The following is a 27,777-nucleotide window of genomic DNA, read 5'->3' as shown; positions in this document are numbered from 1 at the left end:
GTATATCCACTGATATGTTACACGGGCTCTCGCAATAGTATGCTTTCAAAGATTGTATCAAACCATCAAACGTCAAAAGTTGGATAAAATGCGCTGAAGAACTAGCTTTTGTGTGGGAAGTGTTTTTTGTGATTTTAAATTTATCTGGAAATATATGGTGTGGCTCCAACTATTATTTTATTTATATTTTATATTTTGCTTGGATGGCTCTTTAAAGAAAAAAAATGTACCTGACGCATGTGATATACTATATTGCATAATAGGTTCCAAAAAGTGGTGGATATTATAACTAGACACTACGTTTTACTTCAGATCATATTTTGTCGCCGTCAAGTGGATGTTATTGAAAAACAAGAATCTGGTGAAAAAAGGTGTCAGGACCAGAATGGAAACAGGACCCAATTGCGTTTTATTTACAAGTTTTATTGAAGGAAAGAGGAAGGGCTGCGCCCACGATCCGGTGTTCATTGGACGCGGGAAGCAAGTCGCTCTCGTACTCGGATTGTGATCCGAACACGGAAGTGGATAATCCGTAGCGAGCGATGAAAACTGGTCGGTAGCCGGGTCAGGGGTCGGAAACGAGTCGTAAGCCAGAAACGGGAGAGTAGACGTAGTCAGGGACAAAAAGAGGTCGTAAGCCGGGATGGGAGTGCAGACCTGGTCAGGATCAAAACAGGTCGTAGCCAGAGACAGACGGGAGCAAAAACGGGACAGGTGGGAGTCAGGGTCGAAAAAGGCTTGCCTAGTATACACAGAGGTTCGCAGATGGACTGACAACGGGATTGACAGGACTGGGTTTAAGAAGGGACAGGGAGCCAATCAGAACCCGCGGCGGTTGGCGCCAAAAGAGCGGGCACAGGTGATTTTCACCGGTAATTATTACAAAAGGCTTTGACCTTCCGTTAAACAGTACTAGGAGTTCAAATTTGTGCAAGTTTAGTAGGTCTGCCCAATTGTTTTATGTACATCGACGTTTTTGGCGCACAGGCAAACAAGGGGGGGGGCGACTTTTAAGCAAATCCAAATGCAGAAAACAGTCCACGATGAAAATCCGCAATGTAGCTAAACAGCAATACAGTAAAGAATTACTGCTAAAAGATATTCTGAACCAAGTAGCATACATTTCAATGCTAGCACACATTGATGTTCCAGTAGTCAAACTGTTTACTCTATTTCCCCATTTGAGCCCAGGTTAGTTTGACACAACCCCTTTAGGGGCACTCCATCGCTGATGGTTTAGGACTCATGATACAGACATGGTCAGAACAATCATCAGGCTTCAAATTTTTCGGGTTGGGGCATAGAATATACAGAAGGTGTCAAATGAGTTCAATCATTATTAGCTTGGATAGTACTCCTATTGCAATGCGTTGTTGGCAACCATGTCATATTTCCTTTAAGGACTCAATTCATCCCCTTTTTAGGGCCCTTTAGCTGCTTGGCGTAAAACGCTACAAAAGAGGACCCCTTAGCATTGTGGAGGAGTGCCAGGTGTAAATTAAACAATCTGAGGATTTCACAAGCATCACTGAACCTGTTATTGACGATTGCATTCATGGTCAAACATCCAATTTAGACATGTTTTGCCTATAGTTTAAAACCTAAACGAAGGGAAGGAAAAACTCAAAAAACGTTGGTATGAGGAAAATGAAGAGTAAAATCACGAATGAAAATCAAACAAAAAAATTCCACATGTGTTTTGGACCATTTTGTATTGAATTGTAGCCCTGTGCATTATGGAACACAAATCGGAACAACAATATTCAATATAAGGTTTTGTGCTGTTTCCCTACCATATCATTCAGAAAAAAACTACTCATCGTGCAATGATCAAAGTCAATTTTTAAAGAATAATAAGATTTTCCCTTTTTTTGTTTTTGAATCATTTGTCTTTTCTCTAGTTTTCAATAGTCTGTGCAGCCGTATGAGACTCCATGTGATTAAGGGCTAGACAAACAAATATGACTTGACTATTCTATAAATATTGCATACATTGTACTGTTTTCTTCCTGGAATAAAATGCTGACCTAAAAAAAAAAAATCAAAATATCAATGATTGTTGTTTTTGTATTAGAAAAGTTGCATTCACCTACTAATATGAGTTAAATTGTTTGCAAATAAGTTCCAGAGTCAACAGTCATTATTACCTTAAATGCACCCATCATATGAGCCAAAGTGAATTATAGTGTTTGACACTTCCAATTTATTTATGTTTTAGTGCTAAATGGGTTTTAGAAAATCCATTTAGTTGGAGTTTTGCAGAATCCTGCCTACATGCTACAGCTGAATAAGTCCTCCGTCCCACTTTAAGACTCCATTTATAATCTAAACAGCTAAATGAGTGCTAATTGGGTGCTTACTCTTCAGAAAAGAACAACCTGAAGTAAAACAAGGGCAAAACACTGGGCATTTCTTCAATAGGCCGTCTGATTTGTTTGCAGGGAATTCTGTCTTGTAATTGTTCTCTGAAAATGTGTGACCTTAAAATCGGTGTCTCAGTTCAAAGAAACAAAGTAATTCAAATGGGATTTTTCTAAATGTTTGCTGGCTTTAGTCATGAGCATCCTTACTCTCATTACTTTACTTTCATTATGAGTTCATTGTTTATGTGAAGCTGAATTAAACTGTAATCCCATCTAGCAAAAAAATGTGTTCAAGACGTTAAATCCGGGGCCGGCAACATGTCGCTAAGGAGCGCTTTTTTAAAAATGTAAAAATTGGGGAAGAAATATATTTGTATTTTAATATGGTTTCTGTAGAAGAATAAATGCAATACAAACACTTATCATTTCCCAGTGCTGTAAAAAAATGTGTGGAATGGATATTATATTTCAGTGAGGAGCTAATACGAGTTCTGAACTCCGGGGTATTTACCCACTGCTCTACTCTCTCTCTCCACTATCTCTTGTGGCTGTGTAGCCCAAACTCCACCCCTTTTAAAGGGGAAGCATCACCAGCAAGGCAGGCGGCTGTTTTCAATCGCAAAAGTATGAAGATAAATATACCTGAGAAAAACAGAGGATTTGACGTTCATTGGACCAAATTACAGTGGCAGCTCTACTAACAAATTTCTCTACATATAAAAGTTTCAGGTAACAAAGTACCTGAATGGGAAAACATTGCCTCTAGTTACAAAGGTGTTTCAGGATACAAAGTCAACAATTCAGAACAGTGCGCACTGCTATTATCCGCTGTGAGAGTTTTACGAACGTTGACAAATGGGTGTATCCAAGAATACTCTTTGTGTCACCATCACTTTTCAGGGATCAGAGACGAGGGGGAAGAGGGGTTCAAGCGAAACCGCGGGAAGGAGGACGCAGCCATCATTCAATCGGCCCATATCAAAGACAATTTAGCCAAAGTCCATGAAGTTTCGGGAATTGATGGAAATAAATCACCTGGATTAAGTGTTCACAAATTGGGCTATGCTTTATTATGATCTCTGCTTTGCATAATTCCGACGTATTGTCAAAAGCCGGAAAAAGAAGACATCATTGGATCAATTTTTCAAAAAAATGCGCGGCAGGAGATACCCTGAACTGGTTGCCAGACAGTCATAGGCCCCACAGAGACAGAAAACACGTAGGGACAATTTTGGACTGGCCAATTAACCTAACATGCTGGAGTGCACGGAGGCAACCCACGCAAGCACGGGTAGAACATTCAAACTCCTCACAGGATTTGAAACCATTGCCTGCGAACTGTGCGCTAGACGCCCAAACCACATAGTTGCCGTGCCGCCCTAGAGAAAACTTTCGAACATTTCAGGGAAATCATGTTACATTTGCAGGGGGAATACAAAGTCGGAAGTGAGAAAAGTGTGATTGCATCACCTCTGTAGAAATTAGACAAGTCAAGTCATTTTTTATTTGTATAGCCCTTAATCATAAAGAGTCTCAAAGGGCTGCACAGGTTATTGCACAGACTATTATTTCAGACTATTATTACACCATCCCCTGATCTGGAACCAACATGAGGGCAAGGGAAAAACTCAAAAATCTCAGCGTGAGGAAAATGAAGAAACCTTAAGGAAGGGGCCGCACATGTGGTATCCCCCTTTCAGGATTACCAGACAGCAAAGGATGTTGCAATTACAAATAATACAGAGATATTGTCCACAAAAAGTGCAAAAATAGATTCACAAAGTGGACTCCATATCCAAACGACACTGATGCCGCAAATTTTGTTGAAACCCAGGTGATAAACAGGCAGGGTTGGGTAGGGTTAATTTACCTGGATTACTTTCAATTACTTTTGGATTGCTCCAATACCAAAATATGCTAATAAAAGACAAAATAAACTAAATATGAATAAAATTACTAAATTTTGTGCAGGCTTGGGGAGTAACGGAATACATGGAACGGCAAAAATGATGTTGGCAAGCTGTTTGGATTTATTTTCATTTTGTTTCTGTCGCATTTTATGTTAGTTTTGCCGGAGATCAAAGACATTAAAGCCAGGAGAGAAAGCTTGCCACGTGTTGTGAGTCATAATTTATTCATATTTAGTTTATTTTGTTTTTTTATTAACACATTTGGTAATGGAGTAATCCAAAAGTAATTGAGAGTAATCCAGTTAAAGTAACCCTACCAACCCTGTAAACAGGGAAAACTGTTCACAGATGGTGACCACACAAAATAATCACTCAAGATATCAGAACACATATTTGCAGACTTCAATAAAAAAACTTAAATACTGGAGATAAATGAATACATGCCTCTCTCCAGTAAAAAAGTAATGGGGAGTTAAAATTGCAAGCGAAACACAGCAAGTCAAAGACATTAAGCGCAGAATACTTGACTGCCTGTGATGGATTTCTTTATTGTTGTCAAAGCAATTGAAGTTACTGTAATTCAGTGATTTGTTTATATTCAGAAGAAGTTGTTTTTCTTCGCCGTCAAAGAGTTTTGAGATTAGGGGATGTTGTATTTACCATATGTGAGGCTTGTGTCGCCCATTGAGAGAGTTTGTGATCAAGGGCTATACAATGTTGTAAAATTGAAATATGTCACTGCATTTAAACTTGTGCGTGTATGAGGTATCAGTTGTAACATTTATATTATTTCAGTTGTTTACATCTCCTTCACTTATTTAGTCAATGCACCAAATGGTTATGCATATAATTAAAGGTAGGTGTTTACTTATTTACTACCTGTTTCATTCATTTGCCATCTAAATGTATCCATTAATCTAGGCATTATACAGTCTCTACATGGTTTAAAGTAGTGTTGTGATTTACTATTTGAAGGGTCTTGCCTTGAATTTTTTTTTTTTTTTATGACCCCACTTGCAGGATTCAAGATTGGTGTGAAGCTGGGATTAGGGTATTTTGCGTTGAATTATTCTTTATTTTTGTTATAGCCCAGGAGATGCCCTACCTCGTTTATATAAATTATTGTCAGCAATTTTGAAACCGTGTTTGTGAACCTATTACAGTCTTTGATTAGCACTTACAAACCCAAAATATTATGTTTTACTTGTTGTTACTGTAAATTCCGGACTATAGAGCGCACCTGATTATAAGCCGCACCCAGCACACTTTAAGAGGAAAACCGATTTTGTATTTACACAAGCCGCACCTGTATATAAGCCGCATGCGCCCACATTAAAAAATGTAACACAAACACAAAATTAACCCAAACCCGACTTTAAGTCCCGCGATTGAAACTGAATGTCCTTCATTAAAGTACACAGTCCAAAAATAACAGCCGGCAAAATGAACCGGAAATGATACCGGTACTTAAGGTTTGATGCAGACCGGCAGAGTCCGGGTCCCATTGAAAGTAATCCAAGGAAAAAAAGTGTATATTTCCAAAAGGTAAGGGTGGGAAAAATATATATCCACTATTGTTCGCCGCGTCCACAAACAGGTCTCCGCTTTAACCCACTTTCCGTCACCCCGCGTTTGTTCCGCCCCTTCTTTTTCATTCGCCTGTGCAAAACGTATCAGAATAAGTATCTAAAATAAATACAAATACATTTCAAAAATATACAGTTGCAAATACATGTATACATGGTTACACATATTTACAAAGAAAGACGGTACACAGAGAGAGTTTTCAAAGCTTTAATAATAATAATATAACTTTCATCCCAAACGGTGCCTGTGACAGGGCAGTTAATGGTAGCAACACGCTCGCAACACAGTAAACAGATCTGGTAAAAAAATATACCGTACTTGTAAAAATCACAGTAAACCGTCCTCATCTTCCTCCTTAGAACTGAAGCCATCAAAGTCGTCTTCCTCAGTGTCGGAAAGAAACAGTGTAATATAGACGTCGTCCCACGCTCCACAGCCTCACTCGCGCTGTCACTGTCGCTGGAACCCTCATCCACTCCTGATTCTGTGCCCTCCTCTCCGTCACGCAGCAGACCGGCTTTTTGGAACCCGTTGGTGATGGTGGATTTTTTTGATGTGCCTTTCTTTTTGCATTTTGCATGATGAGGGTATGTTTACGCTAATCTAAATTATGCACAAGCCAAGAAGTTGCAGTCTTCCTCGGCGCATATATTTCACCGGTCTAAATCTTACCTTTTGTACTCGAACTGGCGGCCGTTAGAAAAATTACATAAATTGGCCGCATCACTGAATTAGCCGCAGGGTTGAAAGTTTGGGAAAAGAGTAGTGGCTAATAGTCCGGGATTTACGGTATTTGTTTTATTCAAATAAAATCTTCAACGATACTGCTTCACTCTCCCAACACGAATGCTAAACGAAAATGTGTGGGGGGAAAAAAAGGTGTCTGTCCTCCTTCAACCCATTAACGTTCCAACAGCCTGCTAGCGGACCGTCAAGACCGTGAAAAAGCAAGACGTGTTTGTGTGATGTCACCAGTCATTGGTCTTTTTGCAGTCTCCAAACGGCCTCTTTTGAAAACGTCTTCGGAAAATGTCAAATACTAATGTTTAGTTTGTTCAGATTGTGATCAGGTAAGGCTTCATGCTATTGTTCCAGCTCCTTTTCAGCTAGGCTGCCCATGCTATACTAATGCATGTGTTTCTATGTTTTTTTACTTAGATTATTCAATGTTAGTAGCAATTGCAGTATATATTTCAGTTGGGGACAACACTTTAGTGTTACCCTTCAAAAGAGACCAAAATTGTCTAGATTCTCCGTCCAGCTCAACATTAGTACTCAATTTGATCACCCTGCTATTTTGCTATTTTCCCAATTAGAAATCACTGAGTGGTCGGAAATCTTCATCGCAGGTTTATGTCCACTGTGAAAGATAAACTAAAAAGAAAAATCCATAAATCATAATGCATGATTTTTTAACAATTGATTTGTGTGATACAGCTTCAAATAAGAATTTGAATACCTATGTATCATCCAAAATTCGGACCCTGAAAGACCTGTTAGCCTGTTATTCCTAGTTTTTCCATGCACCAGGAGCAGTGAAAAAAAGGAAACAAATGTAGGTTAAGCACATCACTGTATTTGATCATGTTTCTCTTGTTTTAAAATTACTTGTATTTGCTGCATTCCTTCACACCAATATTGTGTCCGGATAAAATCCTGCAAGTGGTGTGACAAGACTCAAGGCAAGACCCTTTAATTAGTAAATTACTACACTACTTTGAACAACAGAGACTGAAAATGAAACAGGAAGTACATAAGTAAATACCTACCGTCAATTATATGCATAATGCATAATTACTCCCCTATCACGCGCCACGACCTAAAAATCAAGTCTGGTCTTTTCTATTGAAGGACAATTTTTATGTGTGTTGTCCACCATATTTTAGTCTAACCATACCTACTCGGAAAGTACATTCTAAATTGCTTTGGGAATAGGCTAGTGGGATTTTACACGTCATGCTCCCTCACTCGCACACCGAACCTAAACTGAAAAATTGCTCCCCTCTTACGGTTTGAGGCACAAGGTAAAAAATGAGTTCCTGACCAAATCTAGTTTGACAGAGACAAAACTACTGAAGCCACGTGAGACCATCATCGCAGCATGATGGATTTTTCAAACCGCATACTGATTTGAAAGTTCATACAGTGCATCTTGGCCGTTCCGACAGCTATATTAATAAGCCGTGTAGCCTCTTTGATCTCTCAAACAAAATGTTATGGATCTTATTTTAAAAACAGCGGGGCGATCAAAGTGTTTAATCGGATTTCTGCCAGAAACGAGAGATTGTGAAAGTTTTACCTCTCACGCTGTTGTTTCGGATGAAGAAACGACAATTTTTGGATACAAGCTATGGAAGAAAGTGTTTTTTTCTTCCAGTGTTCGTCTTTATGTCAGGCATATCACTAACTCTGATCACCTGGAGCAATCATGTGGGCGCCTTCTGATTGGCTGGCACTTCGCTCTTAAGCGCGCTGCGCCCAGACCTCCTCGTCAGAGTGTACATTTGTAACTCTGTGTGACTCTCCCGATTTCCCCTTCGTCAAAGAACTCTGCTTACCTGTTTCTGCCTGCCTCCGATCCGACCTGTTTCCGTCCCACGCTTCGATCTCCTCTCCAGCCCCGATAAACCCGACCCGCCTGACTTCCGCACTTCGACTCTGGACTCGTTCCGAGGTGTTCTTCCCGGCGCCGCTGCTGACGTCTGACGGCCATCACGTCTCCCGCAAGCCCTGAACGCTTCCTTAAATAAAGAACTGAAACGAATGCTCTGGGGTTTCCTGGTCTGTTCTGGTCTCCTGATATATACATCACTGTACGGTGCCGCTAATCAATCTCAGTTGTACCATTTACACACTGAAATCCTCTTGGAACTGACAAAGTAAACGGAAAATTGGTGAATCATAAGTAATAATTGAACTGCATTTTTTTTCTACACGTGAAACAGTTAATATAATTGGCTTTCAAGAATTATGACACATCATACCTGCTTGTTAAATTCTAATCTCAGGCATCAATATGAAACCGCTGGTAATAACCTTTATGGAACAGACAGAGCAACTTTAATTAAAAAGGGCTGCCAAATATCTTCAATTTCATCGGACGCTTATTCAGTAAAATAATGTTATTGCATCACTCGAAATGTCATATGTAAATGCGGTAAGTAGCCAACCATTGAGGCTGACCTTAGTAAATGCTACCTGTTGGTGATATTCCCGCCTTGTGCTGGCCAGCAGAGATAAAGTATGAGCATTGCGTTAAAACAGGGATTTTTTTTTCCTGAGAGTCAGACTCTCTGGGGAAAATGATAATAAGACAACAGCCTAGTGACAAACTTCATAGGGTGAAGAGGGCATTTCCCTTTTATGAAGACAATTTGTCATTCTTTGACAGCTTTGGGCGACTTTTGATTGAGGTAAAATAAAGTTTAAGGTGATCTAATGGTAGAGATCTATCCAATTGTCAGTAAGTCAAGAGAAGGCAGTAGAATACACGGTCGAAAAAATTATTTTCGAGGGAAAGACATTTTTGTGCATTCTGGTATACAGTGGCCTCTCTAAAAACGAGATTGATTTGTTCGTATCTTGAATTCATCTCATGTTGAAAACATTTTCCCGATAAGACAGTGGTGTCAGACTACCGTAAATTCCTGACTATAAGCCGCTACTTTTTTCCCCAACTTTCAACCCTGCGGCTATTATTATTATTATTATTATTCAGTGATGCGTCCAATTTATGTAATTTTTGTAACGGCCGCTAGCGGCGCTCGAGTGTTGCAACCATTAACTGCCCTGTCAAAGCTATATTATTATTATTAAAGCATTGAAAACTCTTGGTGTACCGTCATTCTTTGTAAATATGTGTAACTCATGTATAATATGTATTTGCAACTGTATATTTTTGTAATGTATTTATTTGTATTTGTTTTAGACACTTATTCAGATATGTTTTGCACGGGTGAACGAAAAATGAGAGGCGGAACAAATGCGCGGTGGCGAGTTTAAGTGGGGGCCGCTAAAGGTGAGGGACAGACAAGGAAAGAAGAGGGGGTAAAAAGTTGGTTAAAGAAAAAGGAGTTGCGTGAGTAAATGTGTCCATCCGATATATTTTTCCCACCCTTACCTTTGGAAATATACACTTTTTTCCTTGGATTACTTTCAAAGGGACCCGGACTCTGCGCGTCTGCATCAAACCATAAGTACTGGTATCATTTTCCGTTCATTTTGCCGGCTGTGATTTTTGGACTGTGGACTTTAATGAAGGACTGTGACATTCTAAAAGTGTCGGCATGTAAGATTTTAAAAGTGTCGGCATGTGGATCACGAGAATCTAGATATGTCGGCTTGTGACGGTCACTGTGACGTTTGATTTTTGCAATCTGGAAATGGAATAAGAGCTTGCTCTGTCCACTCCACGCATCGGCCCGGTATTGCAGTACCTCCGGGAACGGTGCATTCAAACTGATCGCTGCATGGCTCTGTGGCTAGGATCTTGACTCGGCCTCTTGGCTGAGAGCAAGTGTCTCGGCCCCTTGACTTTGCAGCGCATTAAGATTTGACCGATAATCGATGATAAATGATAAAGAATATAGAACAATAAACCTTACAAAATCCCCCCCCACACACACACATTTTCAATCGCGTGACTTGAAGTCGGGTTTGGGTTAATTTTGTGTTTGTGTTACATGTTTAAATGTGGGCGCATGCGGCTTATATACAGGTGCGGCTTGTGTATGTACGAAATCGGTTTTCCTCTTACAATGTGGTGGGTGCGGCTTATAATCAGGTGCGCTCTATAGTCCGGAATTTACGGTAATTGTCTCTGAAGGTCACGTCAAATTAATGGCTGACCTCAAAGGGCCCTATGCAACCTATTAATGCTACTAACTGTAATTGGTATGTAATATAAATGCATGCTATATGGAAAGTAACTCTGAATTAATTGGATAGTCAAGTCACAAAATCGCTGCTTTGAAAAAATGTCAATACACATATATGTTGTTATCAAATACAGTGATACCTTAGCTTCTTTATTGTGCAAGAAATTCGAGAAATGATGTCTTTCAAGAAAAGATTTTGCCTGAGATGCGAGGGGGAATTAAAATTACGAGAATTTCCACACGTTAACCTAAGAAGCCCAGGCTTGAATTATTTTCATTATCACATCGTTCTCATTACTGTATTCTTATGTCCAATTACTATTTTAATATGTTTTTAATGATCACCGAGGTGCGTTTTAGAGCTATTTAGGGTTAACTTAGATGCTTTTGGGAGGCTGGGAATAAGTTAAATGGCTGTTATTTTTTTGTTTCAGGAAAATGTGTTCAAAATACGAGCAATTCTAGATATAAGCACAATCGGGGAACAAATACATGTCAAAAAACAACATTTTCGTGGACATATTTCAGATCCCTTTTTTCTGAATTCCATTCATCGATACGGATATACTGGCATCGTCAACAGGCATTGTGGAAAATATGTTTTTTAGCAAAAGACCCGTTTATTCACAAACGCTCAGACATTTGAAGCGACATACAATGACAGGGCCAAATTTGGCCCGCCATCCATGAGTTTGAGACACATACCTTCAGAAATAGCTGTCACCAATTAATCCATCCTGGCTTCCCAAAATCACCTAAGTTAACTCTAAATAGCTTTAAAACACTTCGTCACTAAAAACACATGTAATCAATCAGCGGGGAAATGTCTAGTACAGAAAAGTAACACAATCATGACATTGATTTGCAAACTGTGTTTACTGCTGTCAAGTCTAACAAACTAGCGCATAAGTCAGTAGTAAATAAATCTCCATTACCATTCATGCTAGAGTATGACAAAAACATTCTCCCTCTGTATTGTACTAACTAAAATTCAGAAGGCTGTTCAGTCACAGCAGCCTGTGTACAAGCAGAGCCATTCGACTGATCTTAAGCTCTCCCATCTTTTGTGCACATGACAAAGTGACAAAAACGGAACTAAGTATTGCTACTACTACGTGAACTACATAGTTTTGTTTGGATAATTGTTAAAGTTAATACTTATATAAACTCTATGTTGGCAGAATTACTCAAATAAGAACAAGCATTAAGGTAAATAACATTCCCAAGCAGGAGAGCACTGTCGGGTAGCCCTTCCGGGCCAGGACTTCGGCAGCACTGACTCCTCCCGTGTGTGAAGCTAACTTTATTCACACAGGAAACAGAAAAATACAACGGAAATGTGACTTCAAAATAAAAGAGTACAAGACTGATAAACGTTCAAGAGATGCAATTAGACTGATTATTGAAACGTTACTTCAAGTGTGTGTGTGTGTGAAAGATTGTTTTTATATTTGGAAATATAAAAACAAGTTATATTCACACAGTGAATTCTGAGAAATATTACAACCAAAACGACAACCTATCATTAATCTTTTTGTCGTACTGCTGCTTTTATGTTAACACAACTTATTATCGATTGGGTGAATTATGACTCACTCATGAGATGAATACATTAGCTGAATGAACGGACTATCGTCAGCTTTGTTCAATGACAAGTAAAGCAGTGCAAAATTGCCAAGTGAATTGGTCATTTTGTTGATACAATGAAGAATAAAATAAATATCTTCATTAACATTACGCCGTTTTCTTGTCCTCAAATGATTGGTCCCTAATTAAGTTAGACAATATTCTTCTCAAAGGGATTCATCACTTATTATTCCTGGATGAAGTGGTTATGCACCATACAAAACTGAGGTAGCCTCTCCAACTAAAGAAGTTGCCCTTCATTAATCAAAGGGGGCAAAAAAGGCTCCACTCTTCCCGGATCAGCACCTACAATATATAAGAATGAGACGGCCTAATGGTCTCGATTGCTGGAAAATTACATCTGTGAGCCTCACTTCAAAAGCTCTTGATTCTCCCCTAGTCTTTATACTCAGATGTGCTTGAGTCGGTTCATCCGAGAAAAAAATCCTCAGTCATATTTTTTAGCCCTTTGTCGACCTTGGATCTTTTTTCTCATTGTGATCTCTCAATCTACTTGCGCAGGAAGCTAAACATCCCCAGACGCCAACAAAGCTCTGAATCACAGTTCGTTTTAGAGGACACGTCAACATAAACATAAGAAAAACCTGACCAGCCTATCCAGCTTGACAAACTTTTTTTGAAAGTAATACTGTGTAATATTTGTCTACTAGATGTCGCAAAATTGTGTAGTACAACTGAAAGCGAGTAATACAGAGAAAAGTGAAAGTGACTCAAGCACAGGATTTCTTTTCATATTTATTTTCCCAGCCTTTAACATGTTTTTTGGGGTAACTGGTAGCAGCAAGATTGCAAACATTCATGAAATGTAAAAAAAAAAACATTTATATTATAGAACATTTTAACAAACATAATTCCTCCTTAAAATGAGAAAAATAATCCAGTATTTTGAAGATTATTTTCCACCAAAATGGCAAAAACTACCGGAAAATTATCTACCAGCTGATAAATAAGAACGTTTCCATATTTTAACCCCTAACATTTTCTGCACGATGTCACCAGTCACTGAAATGTGTCGTGTCACATATCATTAAACTCCTGGGATTCAAGATATGCTGACCATTTAAAAATGACCTCACAACTATCGGATTCAATCTGAATCAAGATACTCAAAAACTATAAAGCCGAGGTGACTCACCTGTATAACTTATTTAAATGTATTTGTTACATCACAAATAATCCATAGAATGCTACTGAGGAAAATATTACCCCAAAACACACGGTAATACAGACAGATTAAAAAAAAAAAAAAAAAAAAAAACTGCCAAAAAGTATCTCTGAATCAATCGGTGTTGCTTGTTGTTATTTGTCCATTTTGCCCCATACTTCCTGTTGATAAATGTACTAAATTGTTTCCTATATGTCTTTACCCTCTGAACTCCTGATTGACATCTTGTTTGGCCAATTGCAAGCGTTGTTTCACAGTCCACAGCCCAGATTTGCCCTTCTGGGCCTGTACTGTCCAGATTAAAACATGCCTCCATTACGTCCGAATAACTTAAGCCAATAGCGTCTGACAAATTGTTATGGTTTGGTTTAGTTTTGACCTCAGTTTGTGCTCCATATTGCAAGAGTTTTGTTCGTACAAGTGACTACTCGTCTTTCCTTTGTTTTTAATTGAAATCCAAGGTGGTGATGAAGGGGTTCTAGGTTTAGAGTAATTGACAGATTTATCAGCAGGTTAACAGGGAGTTAGCAGTTATCAGGTTGAAAACCTTAAACACAAGAGCGGAAAACCAACTGTGTTAAATATTACGAATAGCTTTAGGTTTTATAAAAACAAATAAATTACTAATTATTGTCATTACAAAAAAAAAAAAACTAACAGCTTAATATCCACAGCTTACCATCAAGTGGGCTCATGACGGACATGTGAGGATTGAGATTGAACTAAACTTGAAAGCAAATAACAATTAAACATAAGCATCATTAATCTACTGAAATGACATAAAAGCAACTCAATTGATTATATATTATATACATAACTACTCGCTGACCACAACTTTCAAGAATCTTAAAAAATCAGAGCCATCAGTCAAGTAGTACCAGTTCTTTAAACTAAACATGTCAGTAAAACTGCAAACCAAAGATAAGTGAACTATTTATAGTATTAAACTCAAGTAACCAATTGCAAACAAACACTGAACACACATCTTCCACATCAGAGATCAAAAGCTAAATACAATCTCTTAATTTCTCCATTCATCAACAAGGCAAGTATTTTAATAAAGTCAATGTCCTACCAGTTCAGTTTGACCATCAACCTGAAGATTGTGGTGGTAGATTCTTCATGACTAACATTTGCTGCATTGTAACTCAAGCACATTTTGGGTTTGAAGGCTGTCTATCAGGAAGTTCCTGTCACCTGACAGGAAGTTGGGACCTTTTGTTGACTGCTACATGTCGCTGCATTATGTAATGAGTGCTACAAATCAGAAGGAATATTATGAACTATGAAGGCTCAAGGTGACGAGACAGCATGACTTTTCTCCTCTTTTTCTCGTTAAGCCTAGCAAAATGTTTTTTGTGAGTATTGGTATCAGCAAAATGGGGGGCAATCATGTTGAGTTCTCATCTCATCTTCTTAGCTGTACCGCTTATCCCCAGTAGGGTCGCGGAGGAGCTGGAGCCCATCCCAGCAATCTTCGGGCAGTGGGCAGCGGACACCCTGAACTGGTTGCCAGCCAATCGCAGGGCACACAGGGACAGACAACTCGCCCTCGCTCATTCACACCTAGGGACAACTTGGACCGGCCAATCCACCTGAAATGCATGTCTTTGGAATGTGGGAGGAAACCGGAGTGCCCGGAAGAAACCCACGCAAGCATGGGGAGAACATACAAACTCCGCACAGGAAGTCCGGTAGCTGGATTTGAACCCACAGACCTTAGAAATGTGTCGCACACGCGCTAACCACTGCCCCGCCGTGCTGCCCATGTTGAGTTCTCATGTTATGTAAAATAAATACATAGGTATCGATTTATAGGTATTTAAAATTACACTTATATATTATTGCTCATGTCGTTTTGCGAATTATTCAAACGGTAAACGGTCTATATTTATATATGTCAAGAACCGGAACAGGAGGAGGACCCAGAAGCGTGACGTTTCTCACACAAGCTTTATTTTACGGGATTCGGCGATCGTTGGGCGGAAGACATAAGGCAGCAGTCTGGGGTGGAATGACAGGAAGCCAGAGGCCTACAAGATCGATACCAATTGCATGAGCAGATATTGGACAGATGGGGTGGATACCGGACAAGACGGGACAGACAGGATTGATATCAGGCACTGGAGAACGGAGTCCGATAACAAGCAGGAAGAGATAGACGGGAACGATACCAAACACTGGAGAACGAGATTAAACAGGACAAACTAGACGGGAACGAAACTGGAGATCGATATTAAACAGGACAAAATAGACGAAAACAATACCGGACAGGAAACACAAGCAGGAGACCGCACAGAGTCAAAACCCACATCTTGCGGATGCAGAGGTTTGTTGACGGACTGACACAAGGTGAGTGAGAGCACTGAGCTTAAATAGGAGGGAAGCCAATCCGTCAACGAGCCACAGCTGGCGCCACACGGGCGGGGCGAATTGGACACCATGGGCAACTGTGACAATACAGCTTTTTAAGTCATTGAAGACCTCACAAAGTGCTTCACAATGCGCTTCACACTTACCCATTCACACACACACTCACATACCAGTGGTTCGAAGTAGCGATGCAAGGTGCCTACCTGCATATCTGGGATTCAGTGTCTCGCCCAAGGACACTTTGAAATTAACTCGGAGGACCCGGGAATTAAATCTCCGACCTCTCGGTCCCAGGAGAAGTGCTTACCGTGAATTTCAGACTATAGAGCGCACCTGATTATATGCCGTACCCACCACATTTTAAGAGGATAACTGCTTTTGTACTTTTGTATACAAGCCACACCTGTATATAAGCCGCATGCGCCCACATTAAAACATGTAACACAATCACAAAATTAACCCAAACCCGACTTTGAGTCCCGCGACTGTTACTGAATATAAAGTACACGGTCCAAAAACCACAGCCGGCAAAATGATTGGAAAATGATACCGGTGCTTAAGGTTTGACGCAGACCTGCAGAGTCCGGGTCCCGTTGAAAATAATCCAAGGAAAAAAAATGCATATTTCCAAAGGTAAGGGTGGGAAAAATATATATCCACTATTGTCCGCTGCAGTAGCTCTGTTTCCTTCTTTATCGGACTGCTCGATTGCGTTTAGCTTGAAAGCTGCGTCATATGCCTTTCTTTTTGCAATTTGCATGATGAGGATATGTCTACGCTAATTTAATTTGCGCACAAGCTAAGAAGTTGCAGTCTTTCTCATGGCATATATTCCACCGGTCTAAATCTTACCTTTTGTACTCGAGCGCCGCTGGCCGCTGTTAGAAAAATTACATAAATTGGCCGCATCACTGAATAAGCCGCAGGGTTGAACGTTTGGGGAAAAAGTAGCGGCTTATAGTCCGGAATTTACGGTAAATCAATATTATTTGTAAATTAAAGCTTTTTTACCACTGAGAGGCGCTAAATAATACACAATGTCCCTTTAAAGTTAGCATTGAGTGGCCATATAATGTCATTTTCAAGGGCTTTTCATAACTCTGGTTCTGGTAGTAAGTTTTAATTACAATCATTTTCTGTACAGAGTTATCGTTCTGTCCATACCTGTTTAGAAAAATCCAAATATGTGTTCGAATTAGCTATTACCAGCTAGCCCCGACTTGAACCTTGAAGGCATCCAAACTAGCCAGAGTACACTCAAACAATTGCTTCTTTTATGAGAGCGAAGCCAACAGGATTTCAAAGTCTTAACTTTTCCAATTAGGTCTGGTCTTTCTCCTCAAACTTAAGCTCTTAAAGGCTAGTGGCTTCTCATCATGTCTGCCCCCTGCTGTGAATCAGGCACTGCAAAGACCTATGGGTTACAAGGAGCCGCATGATGCAAGCCCCCTGCAAATGGAGAGCGAGAATCCCTATGGATGGGTGCCGAAGGTGGGTTAGGACTGTTGGAAACCTTCCTACACGAGTGCTTTTGCGGGAAAGGAGGGCCATGGGATTTGGAAAGTGTGGAGAAAAGCCCACACACAGAAACAAGTGGATGGAGCTGACTACTATTTTTTTTAACTAAAAGAATGAAGCTCTTGCAAAAAATCCCAGTGTATTTCACTAAATATATACTACTGCGGGTAGGTGAATTCTGCCTGTTTTTTTTTTTATATTGAACACCTGCAAATGAGATTACTGTAAATTCCGAACTATAACTTTCAACCCTGCGGCTTATTCAGTGATGCGGCCAATTTATGTAATTTTTCTAACGGCCGCTAGCGGCGCTCGAGTGTTGCTACTATTAACTGCCCTGGCAAAGCTATATTATTATTATTAAAGCTTTGAAAACTCTCTCGGTGTAACGTCTTTCTTTGTAAATATGTGTAACCCATGTATAATATGTATTTGCAACTGTATATTTTTGTAACTTATTTATTTGTATTTATTTTAGACACCTATTCTGATGTTTTGCACGGGTGAACGAAAAATGAGGGGCGGAACAAACGCGGGGTGTGTACCGCTAAAGGTGGCAGTAGCTCAGGAGGTAGAGCGATCGTTTTAGGATTAAGGGATCCCAGTTCGAATCCCGGCTTGTCCGTGTTACATGTCGAAGTGTCCTTGGGTAAGACATTGAACCCCCAATTACCCCCAATAAGCAGGTTTAGCGCCTTACATGGCTGCACAGATCACGGCCGCTTTTGGGAAATGTGAAGCACAATATAAAGCGCTTTGGGAAGTCATTGACTTGAAAAGCGCTATATAAATGCAGATCATTTCATTTCATTCAAATGCAGATCATTTCATAGACGAGGAAAGAAGAGGGGGTAAAAAGTTTGTTCAAGAAAAAGGAGTAACGTGAGTAAATGTGTTCATCTGATATATTTTTCCCACCCTTACCTTTGGAAATATACACTTTTTTCCTTGGATTACTTTCAACGGGACCTGGACTCTGCAGGTCTGCATCAAACCTTAAGTACCGGTATCATTTTCCGTTCATTTTGCCGGCTGTGATTTTTGGATTTTAAGGAAGGACATTTAGTTTCAATCGGGGGACTTGAAGTCAGGTTTGGGTTAATTTTGTGTTTGTGTTACATGTTTAAATGTGGGCGCATGCGGCTTACATACAGGTGCGGCTTGTGTATGTACAAAATCGGTTTTCCTCTTAAAATGTGGTGGGTGCGGCTTATAATCAGGTGCGCTCTATAGTCCGGAATTTACGGTATTCCTTGGTGTTCATTGTGTTGACTAGTTTACACTGTTTACACCTACCATTATGAACCATTTATGTTGCTGCTTTTGTATTAACACACCCCTTAGCGCACAGGTGTCAAACAGGCAGCCCACGAGCCGGATCAGGCCCGCTGAGGGATTGAATCCGGCCCGCGAGACAACGCTGAGGAAAGCACAAGAGAAAAATGAGCTGCGATCGCCGAATCACTGGCGTTCCCGTAAAATAAAGCGTGTGTGGAAACGTTGCGTGTCTGGGTCCTCCGTCTGTTCTGGTTCAGACAAAAATGAATAAACTCATTCATCATCTGTGGCATTTTGGTTATTTTACTCATATTTTTCATTATTTCTTTTAAGAAATTACAGGAAAAATGCTCTTAAAACAATGAAAATGTTCTTCCAGTGGGATAGGATCTTCACTGTTGTTGTATACTATTCGATACAAGTCAAACACAATTAAATGTACAGTTCTTTAAACTATTGGTAATGAAAACTTACATTTCAAAACACTGCCTTCATAAAAGTCATCTTCCATTTAATTGACATTTCCAGGAAGTGTTAATTCAATTTCACATTTATTATCGCAGCCAAGTTTTCACAATGGGTGAAAATAATTGCATTGAGTGAGTCAGACGCAAGCAATACTTGTATTCTGCTTGTGTGCCGCAGTATCCAATTGTGTGCTCTTGGTTACAATTAGTCCGGCCATTTTTAGAATTCTTTTGCATGTACTTCGTATGCATATCAAAGTCAAGGTTCATGGGCTATGTGTGGCCCTCAACAAATATATTTTACGGTCCCTGAGATGATCTTGAGACCAGGGTTGGGTAGGGTTACCTTAACTGGATTATGTATATATATGTACTATTCCTATACAACAACATAACTACATTTTCTGTAGGCCTTCAAAAAATAGTCAAAATGGAAAAATTGGCTATTCCCATCTGAGAAAAATATCTGGCATTGAATGTGTTCAGCCTAAACTAATCACATACTTAGCTTTAGCGGTTAGCTTTTAGCTTTAGTATTGTCTAGCAATCCCATGGGGCTCACTAGCTGCAACTTGCACATTAGCAACTAGCATTAGCAGCTTCTGTCATTTTCAACATTTGATCAGTCAAGCCCTCCGCTTTTTTGTCAAATTTCCGAATTGTCCCTATCGTCCTTCGGCTTTTGACACCCCTGCTGTGCTGTGTTATAAAAACATACAAGACAGAAACCAGCATAGTGGAAGCTGTCTTAGATGTCACCTCCCCTGCCTGCCATTCTGTGCATTTTAATTGGACGCATTGGAATGCCGCGCCATTGCCCTCAGCTCCATCAGGATGGACCCCAGACAGCGAAAAATGAACAGCGACGGGGTCGAGTGCAATTAAGAATAGTGTGACGAGGAGCAAAGGAACGTGGGTGAAAAGTTGTTTTGTGTGAACGTGAAGGTTTTTGCGCCCAGTGCGCTGAATTTTAATTTGCTCGTGCTAATGATGAAAAAATAGTAACTGTGTTGGTTGTGTAGCTGAAAATTGTAATCAGTTACACACGTAGGATAAAAAAAACTCAAAATATTGGGGTCAGTTTATATGCACATACCATATGTGGGTTTGTGTCACCAGTAGCGAATGGAAGGCAGTCCGGAGGGACGAAAAGGGGCTTACTTAGGCACAGAATTTACACTCAAAATGTGCTCATTTGTAAAATTATTTTTGGAATATACTATACCTGGAGAAATAAAATGATATGTCTTGGAAAGTACCCCAAAATAGAGAAGGGGATATTAAGGTCATGATTACCGATATGCTTCACCTTTGCACGCTCATTTGGCGCCAACTGACTCGGACTCTGATTGGCTCTCTGTCCCTATTTAAACCCACTCCTGTCCCCGGTTTTCAGTCCGTCTGTGAACCTCAGTTTATACTTGTCATGATTATTAACGCTGATCACCTGGAGCAATTATGTGTGCGCCTTCTGATTGGCTGGCACTTCTCTCTTAAGCGCGCTGCGCCCAGAGTTCAGTGTCAGAGTGTACATTTGGTATATCTGTGTGTTTCTCCTGATATCCCGTTTATTTAAGAACTCTGCTTAACCGTTTCTGCGTGCCTCCGATCCGACCTGTTTCCGTCCCACGCTTCAATCTCCTCTCCAGTCCCGGTAAACACGACCTGCCTGACTTCCGCACTTCGATTCCGGACTCGTTCCGAAGTGTTCTCCGAGGCGCCGCTGCTGACGTCTGGCGGCCATCACGTCTCCCGCAAGCCCTGAACACTTCCTTAAATAATGAACTAAAACGAATGCTCTGGCGTTTCCTGGTCTGTTCTGGTTTCCTGATAATGCTAGGCAAGCCTTTTTTCGACTCTGACTCAACCTGTTTTTGCTCCTGTCCGTCCCCCGGCTTCGACCCGTTTTTGATCCCGACCGGGTCTACTCTCCCGTCCCGGCTTTTGACTTTTTCGTCCCCGACCACGTCTACTCTCCCTTCCTGGCTTACGACTCGCTTAAGACCCCGACCGCGTTGTTGCTCTCCTGTCCTGGCTACGACCCGTTTTTCCATTCCCGACACCACCATCGCTCGCCACGGAAGTCCCACTTCCGCGTTCAGAGCAACCTGCTTCCCACGCCCAGCTATCACCGGATTGTGGCGGCAACCCTTTTCCTTTCTTCCAATAAAACTGAGAGAAACGTAACGCAAGTGGGTCCTGTCTCCGTTCTGGTCTTGACAATTTGAAGCCCAGAGACAAAATGGATGTGAAGTGTCTCGAATAAGTGTTCACTTGGAAACTCTCAGAATTTCACCAGCCAAGACATATGAAGGGTTCACTGCTTACACAGGTCGTTGTACACCTTTTCTTCTATTGTTTGTGTCTTTTTACAACAGTTTAAATTGTCGACTTCAATCCAGGTATATGCTTTAATTTGTTACGAGTTATTTTGATAATAACGCTCTACTTTTTTAATGTCAGTAATCCGGTGTGTTACTGCAATACCTTTCAAATGAACCAACTAACTTCCTAGTTATTTGTTTCATTAATATGCACAAATCTGCATATTACAAACAAGTTACTTTAGAAAAGTGATAATACACCCATTTCCTAGTATACAAACTATTGCATCTCATACATCACTGGGCACAGGGCATTAAACAGCCAATAAACAATCTCCTCGAAAATTGTGAGAGTTGGGGCTTGATCTGGAAGATGTTAGCATGAAACCGGTAGCATAAAGTTGTTAGCATGTAGTCGCTGGCATGTAGGTGTTAGCAATAAGGAGTTGCATTCAGGGGCAGTATTAAAAAAAAACACATGCATAGTAATAACAGAGTAATAACAGTGTTATTACACCGTGTAAGAACATTTTCAATGGGCCCATTCAACTCAGCGCTTACAGCACTAGTGGGAATGACTCAGACCTTGCAAAGCCAGCCCCAACTAAATATATTGATTCCATGCAATTAAAATATATAAATGAGTAATAAAAACAACTATATTGTGATAAAAAACACCACCATTTTAGCTGAGTAAACATACAGCTTTTGTCATTCAGTTCCAAAATATCACAACCTTCTTCTGGTGGATAATAAAACCAAGCTCAGCTATGAATATTCTGTCAATTTGCCAATGTTCAGCTTGAGGTTCCAGTCCCGTGTTTGGATCGGGACACGGCACAACTGTGCCGGATCGATGCTGACAGGATTTTCTGCAGAAAAATAATCTGGACATCATAAACTATTGAATACCTTTGAAAGGCCTAATTGCAGCTTGTTGGATTTATAGAGCAGAGAAAGAAGGGGAAGGAAATGCAATACAGACAGTATTCATTTAGCAAAGTTTTATTTATGCAGAATACAAGTATGTATGAGGACATTCTGTTTTATTTAGTGTCTCCTAGAGTAATATAAATTTAATCAATTAAAACAAAAAACAATGTTGATTTGAATCCTTAGCAAAAATAGATGCATGATGAAGGGATGCTCGGATATAGTTCTACTCCAGTTTTCTTTCTGTCTCCCTGTTTTCTAATTGTTTTTGCTAGTCCTCTCAATCTTGTATGCATGCTACATTAATGTATCTTTTATAAGAAGACATCAATGGGGGTTTGTTATCCATTCATCCATTATCTGCACCGGTTACCCTCAGTAGGGTCACGAGGGTGATGGAGCCCATCTCAGCTGAATTTCTATTCTGCGAATTATTTCCTTCATTTGAGACTTGCTGGTTAAACCAAAGTAGTTTTCTTTGCATTAGTCCTTTATCCCACCTCCACTCAGTGCCACAGCCTTCAAAAAAAATGATTGCTTCGTCCTCATACACTGCTTAAAACCTTGAACCATGAATCATGAGTTTATTACCTGGGATGAATCATTTTTAGCAGGCCCTGCCTAGTAACATTTAAACTTGCAACATGGAATCTCTCTATGCGTTCAAATAGCTCTCCCAGTACACCTGAGGCTATTGTTTGTTTATTACCCCGTGCTCCATCTTATCCATCATACCCTTGTAGGTGATATATGCCCAGACCGCAAAGCAGGTGATTAGCTATCTGAAAATGAAAAATGACACCAAACCTGTTTCATTTTCCACATCTGGACCGCCACTTCGATAGACCCATTGGCTGCCGTTTAGAATAGAAGAATAGAATAGAATAAAATATACCTTAATTGTCATTGTTACAACATGGGATATATTGTGACAACGAAATTGGACGTGGCACTCCAGTGCCACATTTTACAGTGAGGATAAGGAAAACAAAGAGATAAAGGAACAAAGAATATGTTTTAACTGTCTTTGTTGTATAGGCTTTGTTTTCCTACGGAGGGGGGGGTGAATGAGGGGGTGAGGGACAGACAGAGATGGGCGGATCCAACTAGATGTTTGATCTTACTGTACACACGGTCCAGTGTTTTTTCCCTAATTGCTCAGTCCACGTGTTAAATGAATTTGGGAAGTACAGTCCTTAAACATGCCCGATTAAAGTCGCCGGCGACGATAAAAGCTCCATCGGGGTGTGCAAGCTGCTATTTATTGATAGCAGCGGGCAGGAGATTTAGCACTATGCTAACGTTAGCATCCGGTGGAACGTAACAGCAAGCACAATGACCATGGTTAGCTCTCTCGGTAGATAGAAGGGTGTACACGATACTGCTAGAGTCTGCTAAAAAAAAACTGCTAGTTTATGAGTCAAGTGCAGAAAAAAAAACTCATTTGTTTTTATTAATTACCTACCAATTTAGTTTTTTTTCACTAAAATATAATTAATAATAAATAAAATGTCAATGTTTTTCTCCTTTTATTTTTTACATAACAGTTTGCAAACATTTTAAGAAAAAACAAAACAAAAATGTGTGTAAATCCATTAGAAGCACCCAATCAAAACTTTAAAAGGAATGTAAAAAGATAGAGACAATTTGTCATGATTACTGATATGACTCAGCTGTGCGAGCTCTTTTCGCACCAACTTTCACGGGTTCTGATTGGCCCCCGGTCAGTATTTGAACCCAGTCCTGTCTGTCCCCTTTTGTCAGTCAGTCTGCGAACCTCAGTGAATACTAAGCAAGCCTTTTTCGACCCTGACTCCCACCTGTCCCGTTTTTGCTCCCGTCTGTCTCCGGCTACGACCCATTTTGATCAAGACTACGTCTGCTCTCCCGTCCCGACTTATAATCCATCTTTTGATCCGGACCACGTCTGCTCTCCCGTCCCGACTTACGACCCGTTTCTGACCCTGACCACATTTTTGCTCTCCTGTCCTGGCTATCGACCTCTTTTTCCATCCTTGACACCACCATCGCTACGGAAGATCAACTTCCGTGTTCGGATCACAATCCGAGTACGAGAGCGACTTGCTTCCCACGCCTAGTGAACACCGAATCGTGGGCGCAGCCCTTCCTCTTTCCTTCAATAAAACTCGTGAGAAACGTAACGCAATAGGGTCCTATTTCCATTCTGTTCCTGACACAATGAGTTTGGAAAAAAAAAAATTGTGGATGTTTCTTTAAACAATACAATAAAAAAAAAAAAAAAAAAAAAAATGAAGGGACGGTATGCATTATATAGCACCTCTTAGTAGTAACAAATACTTTGTTCATTATTAAAAAATATATATATATATATTTATTTATGCAGCACGGCGGCGCAGTGGTTAGCGCTTGTGCGGCACAGTTCATGTCATGGGAACCTGTCGTGGGTTCAAATCCAGCTCCAGACTTTCTGTGCGGAGTTTGTATGTTCTCCCCGTGCTTGCGTGGGTTTCCTCCGGGCACTCCGGTTTCCTCCCACATTCCAAAAACATGCATTTCAGGTGAATTGGCCGGTCCAAATTGTCCCTAGGTGTGAATGAGCGAATGAGTTGTCTGTCCCTGTGTGCCCTGCGATTGGCTGGCGACCAGTTCAGGGTGTCCCCTGCCCACTGCCCGATGATTGCTGGGATGGGCTCCAGCCCCCGCGACCCTACTGAGGACAAGCGGTACGGCTAATGAGATGAGATGAGATTTATTTATATAATAGGAAAATAAACATGGATTTCCATATAATTGTGCATATTTTTAAATACTCATAGGTCAAGACTGTCACGGAGCGGGTCGGGAAGCAGGAAGTTGGAACTCATTTGCGTAGACGATCTGTCACTTTAATTGAGAAAGAAAAGTTGTCCAACACACAAACGGACCAAAAAAAACAAAGCAGGCTCAAATGCAGGCAAAACTACAGACTAGGCATTTAACGGGATTAAACAGAACTTGCAGGAATCTCTCAGAATGGTACACCGGAGTGCAACAAAGTCCAACAAGCAAAACAAGAATAAACTGGTATCAACAAGTTTTCGACAAGGGTAGACAACGATCTGGCAAAGGGCAGTTCCAAAAGGCTCGTTTAAGTACCCATAGGAGTAATCAGGAAATGCAGGTCAGCCGGTGTCAAGGGGCGGGGCCAGCTGGGCGCCATGACAATCGTGCAGGACATGACACAAGACATTTGTATTTATAGTATATAACATGAAGCTCATCAAGAGAGAGCTGACACTGTGGCCATCTTGCCTCCTTGGGTAAAAAACAAAAACCCTGACAAAAACAAGGGGGAAAGATAAGAAAATTAATGTTGTGTTTTGGCTGATTTGAGTCCCTGTAGTTTTTTTGTTTTTTCCTCCTCACACTTTTTAGCACTCTTTTTCAGTTGCATAAAACAATAAAGCAGACATTTTCAAAATCATTCACCAATCAGCTTTCCGTTTCATGAGTAGTTTAAGGTGTTTTAAAACAGTGACCTCTTCTCTCTTTCTTTCAGTGCCACCATTTGTTTTTAAATTAAATGTTCATGTTTAATTTATTATGCCGATTATAATCACCCGAGGGGAAATTCAATTTACACGCTTAATTATATATTGCGTTGCACGGCATGTAAAGATCTAGATGAGGACTCTGCAGGTGTGCAATGTGGAACGTTGCGTGCTATGCACCTTTTGAGATTAGTATGCGGTGTGGGAGAGTGGATTCTACATATCAATTAAAGGGAAGATGAAAATTAAGTTAAAGACATTACATGTACAAGAACAAAGACCCCAAGACTTCTCATTGTCATGAACCGAAACAGGATCAGGACCCAAATGCGTGACGTTTCTCACACCAGCCTTTTATTTTACGGGAAATGGGGAGTCATGCATGTTAGGCAGCAGTCTGGCGTGGAATGTTAGGAAGCCAGAGGCCGACGAGATAGATACCAATTGCCTGAGCAGATTTCGGACAGATGGGGTCGATACCGGAAAGGACGGGACAGACAGGATTGATATCAAAACTGGATATCGAAATTAAACAGGAAAAACTAGACGGGAACGAAACTGGAAACCGATATTAAACAGGACAAAATAAACGGGAACAATACCAGACAGGAAATACCAACAGGAAACAGGACCGAGTCAAAACCCACATCTTGTGGCGCAGAGGTTCGTTGACGGACTGACAACAGGGGATTGACAGGACTGGGTCTAAATAGGGACAGGGAGCAAATGAGCGGGCACAGGTAATTCCAATTGATAATCATGACAGTCATCACTGTTTATGTGCAATTTCCGACATTTTGTTTTTTATACAGGGACACTGTGTAATATTTTAACCGTATTAGTCGCTTTATTAGTACAACTGAAAACGAGTGCTACAAAGCACAAGGCAGAGTGCAATCAATGGAAACTCAAAGAGACGATACTGTACCATTTTTCTATTTTCTTTTTTTTTCCTTTTTTGCCCAGCCTTTCACAAGTTTGTATTTTAATATTGGGGATATCCTCCCCAGCAAGATGGCGGCCAATCATATCAGCTACCTCGAGGTGAGATATCTTACACAAATGCAAATATATCAATCTTATTAAGATGAGGCACGTTAATATGTAGAGTATCTGTTTATATAGTACATATACTTTGTAATAATTGGTAGAAAAATATAGTTATTTTCAATTAATCAATATATTTTTTTAAAATCACAAAGGAGCGCTAAATAATACATAATGTCCCTTTAACATTCATGCTTTAACGAAAAAAACTAAATTTGATCACCAGTTCCTCTTTGACTTGATTTCCAGAAGTAACATTACTAGATATCAGCGCTGATACCAACCTTAATTAAGATATCGTACTGGGTATTGTAGCCAATTCCAGTATCAACTGTTCTCTAGGGAGTTCAAATGAAATGATTTATATCTATCTATATGTATATATCTATAAAAAACTTCATCTTTTCCACCCGTATCTTGTTATTTCTCTGTGTGTGAGCAAATCAGCTCTACAGTCTCTTTTATGTTGGCCTGTTATCCCTTTGATGTCTTTTTTTCTTGGTTTCTTTATATTAGGTTGTTGCTTTCATGTTACTACTTGTCGTTTAAGTCACGTGAGGCATTTAAGGGTTTTGTTTGTTACTTTGTACCTTGTTTTTGGATTATATTGTTTTACATTTGCAGTTTGTTCGCATTTTTCACTTTTAAACCTCCTTTTGAGCTCACTGTCTTTAGCTTCCCTTCATTTGAGTCATACATTACTCAGATAATTTGTCATGATTACTGATGTGACTCGGCTGCTCCCGCTCCTTTGCCGACTGCCGCGGGTTCTGATT

The 27,777-nt window shown here is 40.2% G+C and overlaps 1 protein-coding gene and 1 pseudogene across 1 annotated transcript in view; one reads left to right on the top strand and one right to left on the bottom strand.

Moving 5' to 3' along the window:
• cntnap2a (contactin associated protein 2a) overlaps positions 1 to 27,777 on the bottom strand; it is a 502,190-nt gene that overhangs the window by 397,033 nt on the left and 77,380 nt on the right. The window lies entirely within an intron of this gene.
• LOC148348637 (U2 spliceosomal RNA) lies at positions 10,222 to 10,311 on the top strand (annotated as a pseudogene).

The sequence above is a fragment of the Urocampus carinirostris genome, chromosome 18, assembly GCF_059441175.1.
Source record: "Urocampus carinirostris isolate Australia breed hairy pipefish chromosome 18, RoL_Ucar_1.0, whole genome shotgun sequence".
Taxonomy (NCBI): domain Eukaryota; kingdom Metazoa; phylum Chordata; class Actinopteri; order Syngnathiformes; family Syngnathidae; genus Urocampus; species Urocampus carinirostris.
The sequence above is the reverse complement of the archived record's forward strand: the minus strand, read 5'-3'. Positions and strand labels throughout refer to the sequence as shown.